A 13,644-nucleotide genomic window follows, 5' to 3' on the forward strand; every position below is an offset into this window, starting at 1 on the left:
CGCCAGGAGGATATTACAGCGCTGGTTGGCCAGCATGTAGATGACGCAGCTCATCTGAGGGAGGAGTTCAGGGAGGATGCTAGGCAGTCGAGGGAGGGCATAGAAGCCTGCACCAACAGGCTTTGCGAGGAGATGGCACAACGGAGGCAGGTCCTCACCCGCATAGCGGACGCAATGGACCAACAGTACCCACCACCACCACAGGAACAACCAGGCACCTCCTCCTCTGCAAGTTCAAGGCAGACAAGCCCCCACCGCCGCTCCTTGCGCACCATGAGGCGCACACCCTCCCAACCTCCTAATGGTGGTGATGGGCCTGGGAAGTAGGGCCAGCAGGATCTAGCTGGCACATGTGCAGCAGGACACTAACATTGTGCAAGCCACACATGGGGGTGCTGCGGGGGAGGGCGGAAAGGGTGTTTTGGGATTGTTGTTGGGGGAGGGGGGAAAGGGTGTTTTGGGAGTGTTGTGGGGGGAAAGGGTGTTTTGGGAGTGTTGTGGGGGGAGGAAGGAAAGGGTGTTTTGGGAGTGTTGTGGGGGGAGGGGGAAAGGGTGGTTGCATATTCGGGCCATGCACTTTTTCTTCTCAAAATATATTTAATACACTGGTGACAAGTTAAGACAAAGGCTTGGACTTCATCATTGTGTATGTGAACTTTATTGGGGGACAGGGCCCATTGTGCCCTTCACCACAAGCACCACCTCCTACCGTGTAATGAGGCCCATTATCATGATTTACACCTATGTCTACTCTCCTTGCAGGTGACTCTAGATACCTGCAGCTTCCGTGGCTAATGACTCCTCTGAAGAATACCCAGACGTCACAGGAGCTGGCATACAAACGGGCGCACTTCCAGATTAGGGTGTCTGTTGAGCGCTTCTTTGTCCTGTGCAAGGTTTGCTTCTGATGTTTACAGCAGCCTGGGGGTGCACTCATGTATAGGCCCGACAAGGTGGGACAGATTGTGCTCGCATGTGCAATGTTGCACAACATCTGCATTCGGCGGAACATTCCCCAGCCCCCGAATTTGGACCTGCCACCCCCTGAGGAGGATAATGCAGTGCCCATGGGTGCCATGCATGCATGCACTGAGCGGGTAGAGGCCAGGTACAGGCTCCTGGCTCGACCAGGAACTGATTGACGTTTTATTTTTAAAAAGCCATCACATTGCAATCCCCTTGCATCTTTGTAAAGATGTTTCTCCCACATTAAACACACTAAACACTTGTACACACTATGTCCTGGCATTGCTTCAAGTGAAAATTATTTTTATGTAGCAACGTGTAACAACCTTCATCAGAATACCCCCCCCCCCTAAAGAAAAACACCCTCATAACTCCCTCCCCAAACACACACCCTCAAAAGACCCCGGCAGTGTCCAACTGTCACTTTCTGCACCTCTTGGCCATGATGCTCTTCAGCAGGTCCTTTCCAGAGAGGAGGCGCTGTGAGCAGTGCCTTGGGTTACCAGGTAGAGAGCCCTCTCAGGCTTCTGACCCCTGGTCCCACATGAACTGCAGGGTAAGCTACATAAATTGGTGCAGGGTCGAGGTGGAGGTAGCTTCTGTGTGCTCCCACACCCTCTGTCCCCTTGCTGTCATGGTGGCAGTGTCATGGCCGAGTGATCAGGCCATCCTGCGACTGCAACCTTGCATGTTCCCACGCATGGCCCGCATCTGCTGCAGCTGCTGGCACGCCAGATTCTCGATGGAAGCCTGCCACTCCTCAAACGCACGCAGGTATTCAGTCATGACCGAAACATTGGCCACTGGCAGAGGTGGTGGGCTGTGTGGAGTGTCAGGACTGAAGCATGAAGATGCACCTCCACATCATCCCCCTCATCCTCATCTTTGGTGTCCAAATGGGCCCTGCCACTGCACTATCTGTGATGGCGAGGAGGGCGTACTAGAACCCTGGCAAATTACAGACACAGGAGGTACAGCAGCACTATGTCGTATAACAGGTTCTGGCTGTGGGATAGCAGTGGCGGCTTTAGTGACTGCTGTGTCACCTGCCTGGCCGGTGGAGGGGCCACTGAACGCTGCCATGGGGATTAAGTCATCCTCAGGACTTGCTAGTGTGTCCACAGTGGTGGTAGGTGGAGATGGTGGTGGTCATGGTGGAGGTGGTATTAGTGGCCCAGCAGCTGTGCCCTGCTGTCTGCTCCTGCTGGCAAGGGGTCTGGCCTGTGCAGGGGTGGGGCAGATGTTGTGCCTGCAGTGGAGGGTCCGGCCTCATCACTGTCTGTGGACTGTGTTCCTGTTTGGAATAGAATGACATGCTGTTAGTCATATAGCAGGCATGTCTGTGGGCTTGCATTACACTCGTGCAACATTATTTGGGAACCGGAGATGCACTCTTCCTGTGTTGGCTTGGGTGGTATCGCTCCAATGAGTGATGCTACTACTAGGTGGGGGTAGTGCACATTACTTGTTGGCCTGCCAAGGTGGCTTGTTGTGGGTGCGGTGAGGCTTTGCTTTCTGACATGGACTATCTTGGCACACATGGGTGCTTCTCATGTGTCCATCTGTTGGCATGGACATTTCGATGTCAGTGCATGTGCATTGCTACATTTACCAGCCTCCCCTGGCACGTGTGTGTGCTCACTGGCCATTTTCTGTGACTGCTATGTGTTGAACCATTCCTGTTCCCATTTTGTGCATCTCTGCTGGGGGACGCATGCTTTTGGACACTACATTCACATGTACATGGTGTAAGATTTACTTACTGGCATCGCTGTGTTTTCCTCCTTCACCTTCTGTACTCCCTAACCCCTCAATGCCCTCCATGTGGAGGATGGAGCTGGCTATCTCCCCCCAGGGCGCGAGGTGGATGGGTTCCACTGTGCCTCTTCCTGTGCCAGCGCTCTCCCTCCTGTGTCTGGCTATGAGACTGCAGACCCTCTCCTTTAGGTCATCCCAACGCTTCCAACCGTCTCAGATGCTACGGGCTACTGTTCCCACTGCCATCACCCTTGCCTGTATGTCGGCCCATTGGGCTGTCTTTCTCTGGGCAGAGGTTTTTCTGTGGCTGCTGCCGAATAGGGCATCATCATGCTCCGCCTCTGCCGTCAGTGCATTTAGCTGTGCCTCCATGAATGTAGGCTTCTGGAGCCAGAGATCTGGTAGATAGGCCTTTTTTTCCTGGGCCATTATGTTGCCACAATTCTGAGGACTGTATGCCAGCAGGAAATGGGTGATTCAGGGTGGATTGAAGAGTGCCAATTGTAGATGACATAACTCTGACTTCTGGAGCCATGCTTCCAAGTTCCATGTCTGTGGGCAGGGATGAGTCAGTTTGTCTTGTTGTGTTAGCAGGTTGTGAACTGGATGTAATTTGAAAGGTAGTAGATTCACAATTTTTTGAGGTGGAGGATACCAAGTCTGTCTGGCCCACATTGGTGCAATTAGTATCAATGTTGCCCTTGTGTATAGTAGCTTGTGAATCACTTTGCGGAGTAATGGTGTCGGAGGGGGGGCATAAACAAATGTCCCTTACCAATTCCTCTGTAGAGTATTTCCCAGTGTCCCCTTTCCATGGGTACCTGGATGAAAGTTTTGCCATTTTATGTTTTGTGCTGTTGCAAACAGATCCACTGTTGGTACCCCCATATCCTGAAAATGTGTTTGAATGTTAATGTGTCTACTTCCCATTCGTGGTTTTGCTTCGGCTGTCTGCCAGGTGATTGTGTTTGCTGGGGTAATGTGTCTGGGTATGAATCTTTTTGAGTCACCACTGCCATATTTCCTGGCCCAGAATTGACAGTGTATTTGAATGAGTTCTTCCCTGGTTGTTTACGTATGTCATAGCCGTTGTTTTGTCTTGTATTGATAAATGTGTTCTTGCTGTAAATTCTTGTTTGAAATCGTAGCAGTACCATCTTTACTGCTAACAGTTCTAGCACATTTATGTGCTTTATGGTTTCTCATTGGGTCCACATATCCAGTGCAGTGAGTTCTTGACAGTGGGCCCCCCCACCTAAAATTGAGACGTCTGTTGTGATTGTCGCCTGGATTGTAGGGAGTGTGAAGTACCTGCCTTTTAAGAGTTTTTCTTTTGTACAGAACTGCAGAGCACTCACTACCTCTTCTCCAGCCTGGGGTCTGGCATGGATTCACATGCTCATGAGTATTCCCCGTCATCAGGCTGGGAGTCCTCTGTAAAAGAAAAAAACAGTTTCACTTAAAAACTGTATTTCTTCTCTAAACCAACCACTGTCCTCTGGGTCATACTGCCCCCATTCATTGACAGTCCTCTCTCTAAGTCCCTCCTCTGGCAGCCATCTTCACATTTGTACTGCAAGCTTCAGTGTTGGGAGTCTTTGAGTTTGCTCTCCCAACTATTTGTAGGTTTTTTTCTTGTTTTTGACAGAAAAAGTGATATTTTTGTTTCAAAGAAGCCTGTGTGTTCTTTTCTTCATCAGCTGACAGTGGGGATCAGTTGTCGGTGAAGTTCTGTGTCGCTCAAGGGCGAAGATCGTTGAAGATTCTGCAAGGCCTTTGGGCCTACTTAGCGCCCTTCCACCATGACGGAGGAGAAGGAGGAGGGACGGTCCCTCTTCAGGCCCTGAACCAAATGTGGGCTACGGAATGTGTTTGTGGAGGACAAGCACCTGTAATGCCTCTACGGCGTGCACCCGGACCACAAGGAGGCAGAGTGCGAGATATGCCTCGGTTTCTCCATGAAGACGACAAAGGACAGGCGCAGTAGGCTGGCGGCATGACGTAACGCCAAGGACTCTGACCCGTGCTCCGAGCAGGATCATGCCTGACCCATGACCGGACGGTCCGAGGAGCGGTCTTCTAAGTCCTTTGAGGGCGCCTCATCTGTGGGGGCCCAAGATAAGGCCAAGAGCTGCAAGTCTGAGTCCACCGGGTTTCCTGCAGAAGTGGGTCCCAAAGTGGATAAGGTGCGATCAACATCATCTTCCGCCTCCATTGCCAGTCGACAATCAAGCTCCTCTTCGAAGAGGAAGTCATCTACCCCAACTAAACTATGTGAGAAATCCAAGAAGCCGCGGATGGAGGAGAAGAAGGCCGAACACCCCATGCAGGCTCATGCTAAGTCCCTGTCAGTGACTCCATCGATGACGGCTACTGCCACGACAGCTAAGGGAAGTTGAAGAGGAGGACAACGGCGACGACGTCGCAGGGCCTAGTTTTCCTGTTCTGCCCTTCTCAGCCGAGGGACATTTCCTTGGATATTCTGTCGACTCTACACACCTTGGTGTCAGAGACCAGTTGAGGATGCCTCCAACTCCGGTACCTGTGGTCCCCCAGGTCCCTGATCAGCCTCCAACAAAGATGTGGAAGCATCATCCGACGCCTCCATTTTAACCTGCGCCACCACGTCAGGTCCCTTCTTCCCCAGCAGGCCCAGACACAGGGACAGATACGGCCACAACAACAGAATGACAGAAGATGGCAAGGATATCGTTGCAGCAGACGGTGAATCTCCACATTTGGATGCTCCACATAGGGTGTACCCACCGGATGAGGTGGGATCGTTCCACTCCTTGATTTCCAGAGCCTTTGAACTATTCCAGCTGGTGCCTGGGGAAACCAAGAAGGAGGGCTTCTTGTACCAGAGGCACGAGGCCAAGAGGAAGAGGATCATGGTGGTGCCCTTCTGGACAATGTTTTGGAGGAGGGCCTAGCCCGCATGAAGAACCCTTGCATGGCTCCAGCCAAAATGGATAGGCTGAAAAAGAAATATAGGGTGCCGGACCCAAGTGCCTGAGATCGCAACCATCGCTCGATTCAGTGCTATTGGTGGCCGCAAGGAAAGCTCGGCCAACCTGTCCTCGTTGTCTTTGTTCCCTCCAGACAGAGAGGGGAAAAGGATGGACGCCATGGGAAAGGAGGTGATTTAGATTGCGGCACCCACTATCAAGGCGGCCTATGCACTGGCGATCCTAGCCAGGCAAGACAGGGAGTTGTGGAACAAGCTGGTGCTGATTCTGGAGTTCCTCCCAGACGATAAGAAGATGGAGGTAATCACTCTCATCCAGGATGGGGAAGTGTCGTCTGATCACGCCATCACAGTGGCATTGGAGGTCGCTGACATGGGGTTCCGGCAAGTGGGGAACGGTGTCTGCCTTCGTCGCTAAGGTTGGCTGAAAGCCACAAATTTCCGTCAGGATGTACAAGCGAAGGTCCTGGATATGCTCTTCGACAGAGAGAGCCTGTTTGGGAAGGTCGTCAACGAGTCCCTCCAGCCTATGAAAACGGATACAGAGACAACCCATTCCCTGGGCACTCTCCAGCAGCACTGCTCGTCTTTTCGCTCCTCCATGGGAAAGTCAAGCAGGTCTTCAAAAGGTTTCTCCACATCGTACCAACAGCCTTTTAGATCCACAATGCCGGAAGCCTACAGAGGCCGTTGCCAGGCCTAATGTAGCAGAGGATCGCATCACCGCCGATCGCAGGGCAGGATACCGGCACCGAAGCAAGCCTGAACCGACTGGGACGTGGGGCCCCCACTCGTGCACTCCGGTGGGAGGCCGGCTGAAGAGGTTTGTCAGTGAGTGGAGAAAGATCACCACCAACTGGATGCTCTCGCTCAAGGACACACCCTGGAGTTTTAGCGTAGGTGTCCGCAGATCCCTCCGGTTACCTGTCAGGAGCAGCACATCCTTCAGCTCCTGGAAGAGGTGTGGGCCATGCTGCAAAAAGGGGTGATAGAGGTGGCTCCGAGTCTTTTCCAGATACTTTCTGGTCAGAAAGAAGACAGGGGGCTGGAGGCCCATCCTAGACCTATGACATCTGAACAAATACATAAAGTCCCAAAAGTTCAGGATGGTCACGTTTCAACACGTTCTCGGCCAACTGGAGAAAAGAGACTTCTTGACGCTGTTTGACCTGGAGGACGCCTACTTCCACGTCCCCATTCACAAGAAACATCTGAAGTTTCTATGTTTCGTTGTGCAGGGACAACACTACCAGTTCAAAGCTCTACCTTTCAGCTTGATGTTGGCCCCCAGAGTGTTCACCAAATGCCTGGGACGAGTGCTGGCCCATCTACGTCTACAGGGCATACACGTATACCCGTACCTGGACGACTGGCTGATTTGTGCCTGCTTGCGGGAGCTGGCCGACAGACACACAGACGCGACCGTCCGCCTACTGACGGATCTGAGATTCTCCATCAACTATCCAAAGTCCCTCTTAACGCCATCACAGAACGCGCTGTACATAGTCACCAGACTCAACACAGTGTATTGCCTGCCGTCGCCCTCGGAGGAGAGGATAGGAGCCATTCAAGGAAAGGTGCAACATCTGTCGTCGACGAAGACGGCCACAGTGCGAGCTATTAAGTCGTTACTGGGCATGATGTCGTCCTGCATCTACTTTGTCCAGCTCTGCAGGTGGCAAATGCGATCTCTTCAGGAATCCCTGGACGCCCCCTGCATACAGTTGTCCAGAAGCTTCACGGACAAGATCTCTCTCAACAACAAGTTCTGTTGAGCGGTAGGATGGTGGGGCGTCCGCTCCAACAGCTGCCGGAGGAGAAGGATCTTCATATCAACATCCTGCCGCTGCGGGCAGTGTTCTTGGCCCTCAAGTCGTTCCTACCATCTCTGAAAGGCAAGGTGGTGAGGATCTTTACAGACAACTCCACCACCATGTTCTACAACAGGAAGCAGGGGGGCACTCGATCCCCGGCGCTCTCCAGAGAAGCGCAGGACTTAGTTACGCTGGGCTGTCGGACAGGGGGTATTCCTCGTCCCTCTCCACCTGGCGAGAGTCTAGAACAGCATTGCAGACTCCCTCAGCAGGGAACTGCGCTCCTGCCACAAGTGGGAGCTTCGTCAGGATCATGTGGACTGTCTATTCGTCAAATGGGCCAGACCCAAAATGGATCTGTTTGCGACGACGACACACTCCAAGTGCCAGATGTTTGCCAGCAGGTTCCACCAGGCGAGGAGCCTGGGGGGCGCGTTCTCCTTCCCGTCGGAGGGGCTGTTCCTGTACGCGTTCCCCCTGTTTCCTCTCCTGCTACAAGTCATCAACACACTCAGACAGTGTCCATACAAGATGATACTCATCGCCCCGGCGTGGCCGAGGCAGTTTTGCTATCTGGACCTTTTCAGCCTGTCAGCCTCGCCTCTGGTCAAGCTGCCAGTGGTTCCTGATCTTCTCACCAGAGAAGGAGGCACAATCATTCATCACAAACCAGGACCACTGAACCTGTGGGCTTGGCTCCTGCAGCCCTAGAGTTTAGAGGATATGAGTTGCCTACAGACGAAGGGCGTCGTCAACTTTGAGATGCTATAGTCACAAGTGGAAGCGTTTCGCTACGTGGTGCCGGTCTCAGAAGGTTACCCCTCTGAGGGTCCCGGCTCTGCAGTTCCTTCCATACTTGCTTTCCTTGGCCAAGGCCGGACTGGCGCACACCTCAATCAAGGTACATCTGGCTGCTATTTCCTGCTACACCAGGTCTCCAGGAAGATCTTCACTTTGGTCACACCGACTCGTCAAGGAGTTCTCAAAGGACTTTTTCGATCTTTCCCACCGGTGAAGGCTCCTGCCCCAACGTGGGAACTCAACGTGGTTCTGACAAGATTTATGGGGCACTCTTCGAGCCTGTGCATCAGGCCCCTCTCAAGTTCCTAGGTATAGTGGTGGAGTGAGTGCACACCCAAATAGAGGAGATGTTTGAAAATGTTATTTTGAAAGCCACAAGGAGTGGTGTCGATACTTTTGTGAGGTGCAGAGGAGGAAAAGAGGGTTTTGGCACAAAAACCCTATAGCAAATAAGAGCAAGGGAAGAGGACCCAAAGTTCGAGTCCTCCCGTCCCCTGCACACTCTTGGACTACGCAACAAGGGCGTAGATTCTTAAGGATATAGTTAGCAATATTCTTTAGAGAATTGATTCAACAAAATTTATAACATCAAACAGAGGAACAAAGGTTTCTGTATTTTAGGTGTACTGGGATGAAGTAAACACCTATTTATTTATACATAAAAATGTAGTGAAGACAGGAGAAATTGCGTAACAACATTATAATGTCAACATAATCAAAAGTTGATGGAAATTCCACTCTCAATGGCTTGACGCGTTTCGAGGTAATACCTCTTCTTCAGAAGCCTCTGTGGATCTACTGTCTAGTCAAAATGCATTTAGGGGAAAAAAATATAAACAAAAAGTATATTTGTAAGTTTGTCAACCAAATAAACAACAAGCAGCATTACTTTATTCAAATTAAATATCTACATGTGGTGTGCTAGACAGTGCAAACATTCAATTTAGTTTGACCAGAGTAACTATCTGGCCATGTTTTTAAAAGAAAAATCCAGAACACTGTCTAGTGTAGTCCCGTGCACCTCTAATGGGAATCCAACCAAATAGAATGTCATTAGTAATTTAAAAATGGAGGCTATAATGAAGGCTTCTAAAATTCAATTCAACAGATGAAACATATTCAATTTTGAGGGCATAATCAACCAGTGTAGGTTTACTGTTAAGCATGGTAAATACAAATTACACAACAAAAGAAGGTTTTTTTCACAAAAAGGATATTCTACATAAAAAAGTACTAACCTATTGAGGGTTAAATGTTGTAACAAAAAAGCCATCTATGGCGAAAAAATAAGTCCATGTGGACATGCTTGCAGTGCCAAGACCTCGATTTAGGTGTTTTCTTGGTGCAGAAAGGTACTTCGATACTTCCGGTAATCTCTGTGGATAGCAATGTAAATGTACGGGTTACTGTGTGTGACTAAATATCTATTCACAAGTACAATAATGTGTTCGTTAGTGAGAAAATGACCATATACCTGCTATCATTCGTGCGGTAAAGCACGCGGGTATGTTGCGGCAGGATTCAATGTCCGGTGGACGTGCAGGATTCCTCTGTGTTGTATCTAACGTTGCAGGAAGGACAGGTGCAGATAGATCTGGGAACTCGTTAGTGCGAATGCTTTCTGTGGATGACAGTGTAGTGCTAGTGAGTATTCAAGATCATATGGATCATTGATCACACGGTCAAACAGCGTGTACAGTGTTCTATAGAAAGTGCGTACCTGCACTGCCTCTATGTACAACCAGTTGTGCTTCTCTCTGTTCGTTGTATGCACGGTGCCCATGGAAACGAGGGACCGTGTTCAAATAGCCTAGTATTTGGCGGGCTAGATTCTGGGGGTTGAGATCAACAACGGACTAACCCGATGTTCGAGAAATGTTGTCAAATGTGGCGGCCATCTTTGGCTATGTAAAAGGACCCTGTTAGTAAAAGTGATTACGATGTTCGAGAAATGTGGCGGCCATCTTTAGCTATGTAAAAGGACCCTGTTGGTAAAAGTGATTACGTGTGTACAGTTCTGCAAGTCCTCTTCTGACAACATAATCAAAATTCTGTTAAGAGTAGCCTAAGTTTAAACAATATGATGATAACAGCAGCGGTCGGAAAAACGGAGTAATTTTACCAAACATATTCTGCATGTGGTGCTACTTATGCGTATGGCACTTCTGTATCGTTCGAGTGTATCCAAACATCACAATATGAACATTTACATCCCTTTATTTGATTTGCTGGACAATCTGATACAGGTACCCGATGTCCTCACATTCTTAGTTATGCACACTGTTTACATGTTCAATATTACAAGTGGCAAATGTACATTGCTGTAAATTCCATCATGTATTAGGACTAACAATACTAAGTCCTAACATGTAACAATGCATTAAAATATGTATAATATGTACCGTGGCGTGAAGCCTGTTCTTCAATAACTATGACCTCCTGATTAGTGCTGCTGATCTATCAAATGTCTAGTTATTTCAATAGAGTGCAGGGTAAAATTAATTATCCCATTCACTAGACAGTCAGTTGTGAGGATGTTGCTGCCTTCCCATATCCAAAAGCATAGTGAATTCTTGGTGTATGGTAGAGAGTGCAGGGTCTACAGGACAGAAATATCTGAAAGTTAAAAAATATCTAAATGAAGCAGTTCAAGGATGTCTCCTCGTTGAGACCCCTTGGGTATTTGGTGTCTAAGAGGTATATCCAATATTTTTCTCTTTGTGCCAATAGTCTTATGTAGTTGCCACCTCGCTGTGGTTTGCTTACAACTTCGACGACCTGGAATCTTAATTGACTGATGTTATGTTTTGCTTCCATAAAATGTCTGGCTACTGGTGATTTCTGGTTTTGACACCGGATGGTGGACTTGTGCTCTGATATTCGTTCTTTCAAAGACCTCGTAGTCTGCCCAATGTATAATTTGCCACAAGGGCATTTCAGAGCGTATATGACGCCTGCTGTTATACAGGTGGCGAAGCTTCTGATCTTTATCTTTTTGCCTGTTGATGGGTGAGAGATGGTATTACCCTTGATTACATTGTTGCAGTTGGTACAATTAAGGCATGGAAAAGTGCCCATTTTTTTAGTCTGTAAGAGGATCTGTTTATCCTTATTTGGTCTTTCAGCTTTCACGAGTCTGTCCCTAAGGTTGCGGCCCCTTCTAAATGCCATCATTGGTACTCTTGGGAAGAGTTCTTTCAGGTGTTCATCACTTTGTAGTAAAGACCAATGCTTTCTTATAGATTTGCCAATCTGAAAACTTTGACGTGAATATTTGGAAATATACATCAATGGAGTAGAATTAGTTCTGGACTTAGGTGCTAACAGGTCTTTCTGTGTTAGATGGTTTGATCTATCGTTGGCTTCTTGTAGAATGTCCTGAGGATATCCTCGTTTCTGAAATCGCTCAATTAGTTGAGTGCATTCAATGTCAAGGCCAGCTGGGTCTGATATGATTCTTTTTAGTCTCAATATCTGACTGTAAGGGAGACTTTTTAGCATGGGTTTTGGGTGAAAGCTGGTAAAGTGTAGGAGATTATTGGTATCTGTGGGTTTGTGATAAATGGTGGTCACTACCTTTCCTTCATAGATCTTCAAGCTGACATCTAGAAAGTGGAGGTCTGGTTCTCCAACGTCCATCGTGAATTTAATTTTTGGGTGTACTGTGTTCATGTAGAGTAAAAACTCGTCCAATTCAGTTCTTGTGCCGCACCAGATTCCAAATATATCGTCTATGAATCGTTTCCACAGTATGATCTTACATGACCATATTTGATTATCTAAGACGTGTTCTGTTTCAAATCTATACATGAATGAGTTTGCATAGACAGGTGCCATAGCAGAGCCCATGGATGTGCCAGATATTTGATTGTAGAAGGTCTTTTGGAACCGAAAGTAGCTATTATGTAAGATGAGTTTAAGTAGTTCAATGATGAACTCTGAGTTACCTCGTATTTGTTCAGAGTTGGAGAGTAACCATTCCACAGCGTTAATGCCTTCATCGTGTGGTATAGAGGTATATAGACTGCATACATCCATACTGAATATGATGCAGTCGCTACTGATAGCTGAGATTTCTGCTAGACAGTTGAGGAAATCTGTGGTGTCTTTGAGGTAGGTAGGGATTTCCTGAATTAAAGGCTGTAGAAGGCGGTCAACATAGATGGCTAGAGGATCAAAGATGCTCTCCGTTCCTGCAACTATAGGTCTTAATGGAGGTTTCTGATTGTCCTTATGAATTTTTGGAAGTCCATAGAATACTGGTGTTATCGGATGTTTATTAATAAGGAATTGACTGGTTTTAACACTTATCCAATCATTGTCGAGGGCATTGTCAATTAAGGTCTCGATAGTAGTCTTTATACCCTGAGAGGGGTCGCCATTCAATCTACTGTAAGTTGTCTGGTCGTTGAGTTGTTCGAGGCATTTAGTGGTGTAGTAAATCGTGTCCATGACGACTATGGCTCCGCCCTTGTCTGCCGGTTTAATGGTGATATCTTCATCTTTTGCCAGGGTCTCAATATGCTCAAGCTGACTATTCTTAATGTTGATCGGAGATAGTTTGCGGTAGTTGATTCGTTTCAAGTCATTAAGTACCTTTTTCTCAAATAAATCGAGTATAGGATTTTGGATGGGTGGATCGAACAGGCTCTTGGGTCGTAGTTCTAGATTGTCTTCAGGAGTATCATCTTGTCCTGGGTCATTTTCAAAGAACATCTTTAATCTAATCTTTCTCATAAGTCGGTGTAGACAGACTTGCTCTTCAAACATAGATGTGTTACTCGTGGGTACGAATGATAGGCCCCGATTCAGAATAAACAGTTGGTCACTTGATAGATGTTTACTTGAAATATTCATCACTATATTTTCAGTTATTTGTTTTTTGTTTTTTGTGGCCTTTTTACCTCTTCTGGTCTTTCTCTTAACCGATCTCTTAGGCCTAAAAAAGCCCCAGACGGTGTTGCTATTCGTCCCGTGTGTTGATCTATTGGTGTCTCAGTTCTGGCGTTCTCTATGTCACTCTGTGATGTTGTTGGTTGATGTCTTAAGGCTTGACTGATCGGATCCCCTATACTCCCACTGCTGCTATCGCTACCCGAATTGGGTGAATTCGGGTGTGGTGGTCTATTTCTGTTCTGGTTTCGGTGGTGGTAAAACTCTTGCCAGGAGTAGACGATGTCGTTCAAGTAGTCGAAGGTGTCTCTTTTGAACTTTCTTAGCTTTCTTTGTTCAATGTCCACCTTATAGTTATTTAGTTTTTCGTTAATGTCCTCCAGAAGACCTGTAAGTTCTGCCGCTGTTTTAAATTCCGATAGTTGCGTTTTTAGAGCCTCAATG

The 13,644-nt window shown here is 48.0% G+C and overlaps 1 protein-coding gene and 1 long non-coding RNA gene across 3 annotated transcripts in view; both read right to left on the minus strand.

The window, feature by feature from the left end:
* The window catches only part of LOC138582189 (homeobox protein Hox-C6), a 253,135-nt gene that overhangs the window by 105,231 nt on the left and 134,260 nt on the right, over nucleotides 1–13,644 (minus strand). The gene's annotated exons all lie outside the window — the stretch shown is intronic.
* Nucleotides 8,638–9,876, minus strand: LOC138581805 (uncharacterized). The gene is made up of 3 exons (XR_011304795.1): nucleotides 9,782–9,876; nucleotides 9,546–9,683; nucleotides 8,638–9,109 (listed from the first exon to the last, which is right to left on the minus strand). It is a non-coding gene; the product is annotated as an uncharacterized lncRNA (long non-coding RNA).

Source organism: Ambystoma mexicanum, chromosome 3q (genome assembly GCF_040938575.1).
Source record: "Ambystoma mexicanum isolate Mex_15411 chromosome 3q, UKY_AmexF1_1, whole genome shotgun sequence".
In the NCBI taxonomy this organism is placed as follows: Eukaryota; Metazoa; Chordata; class Amphibia; order Caudata; family Ambystomatidae; genus Ambystoma; species Ambystoma mexicanum.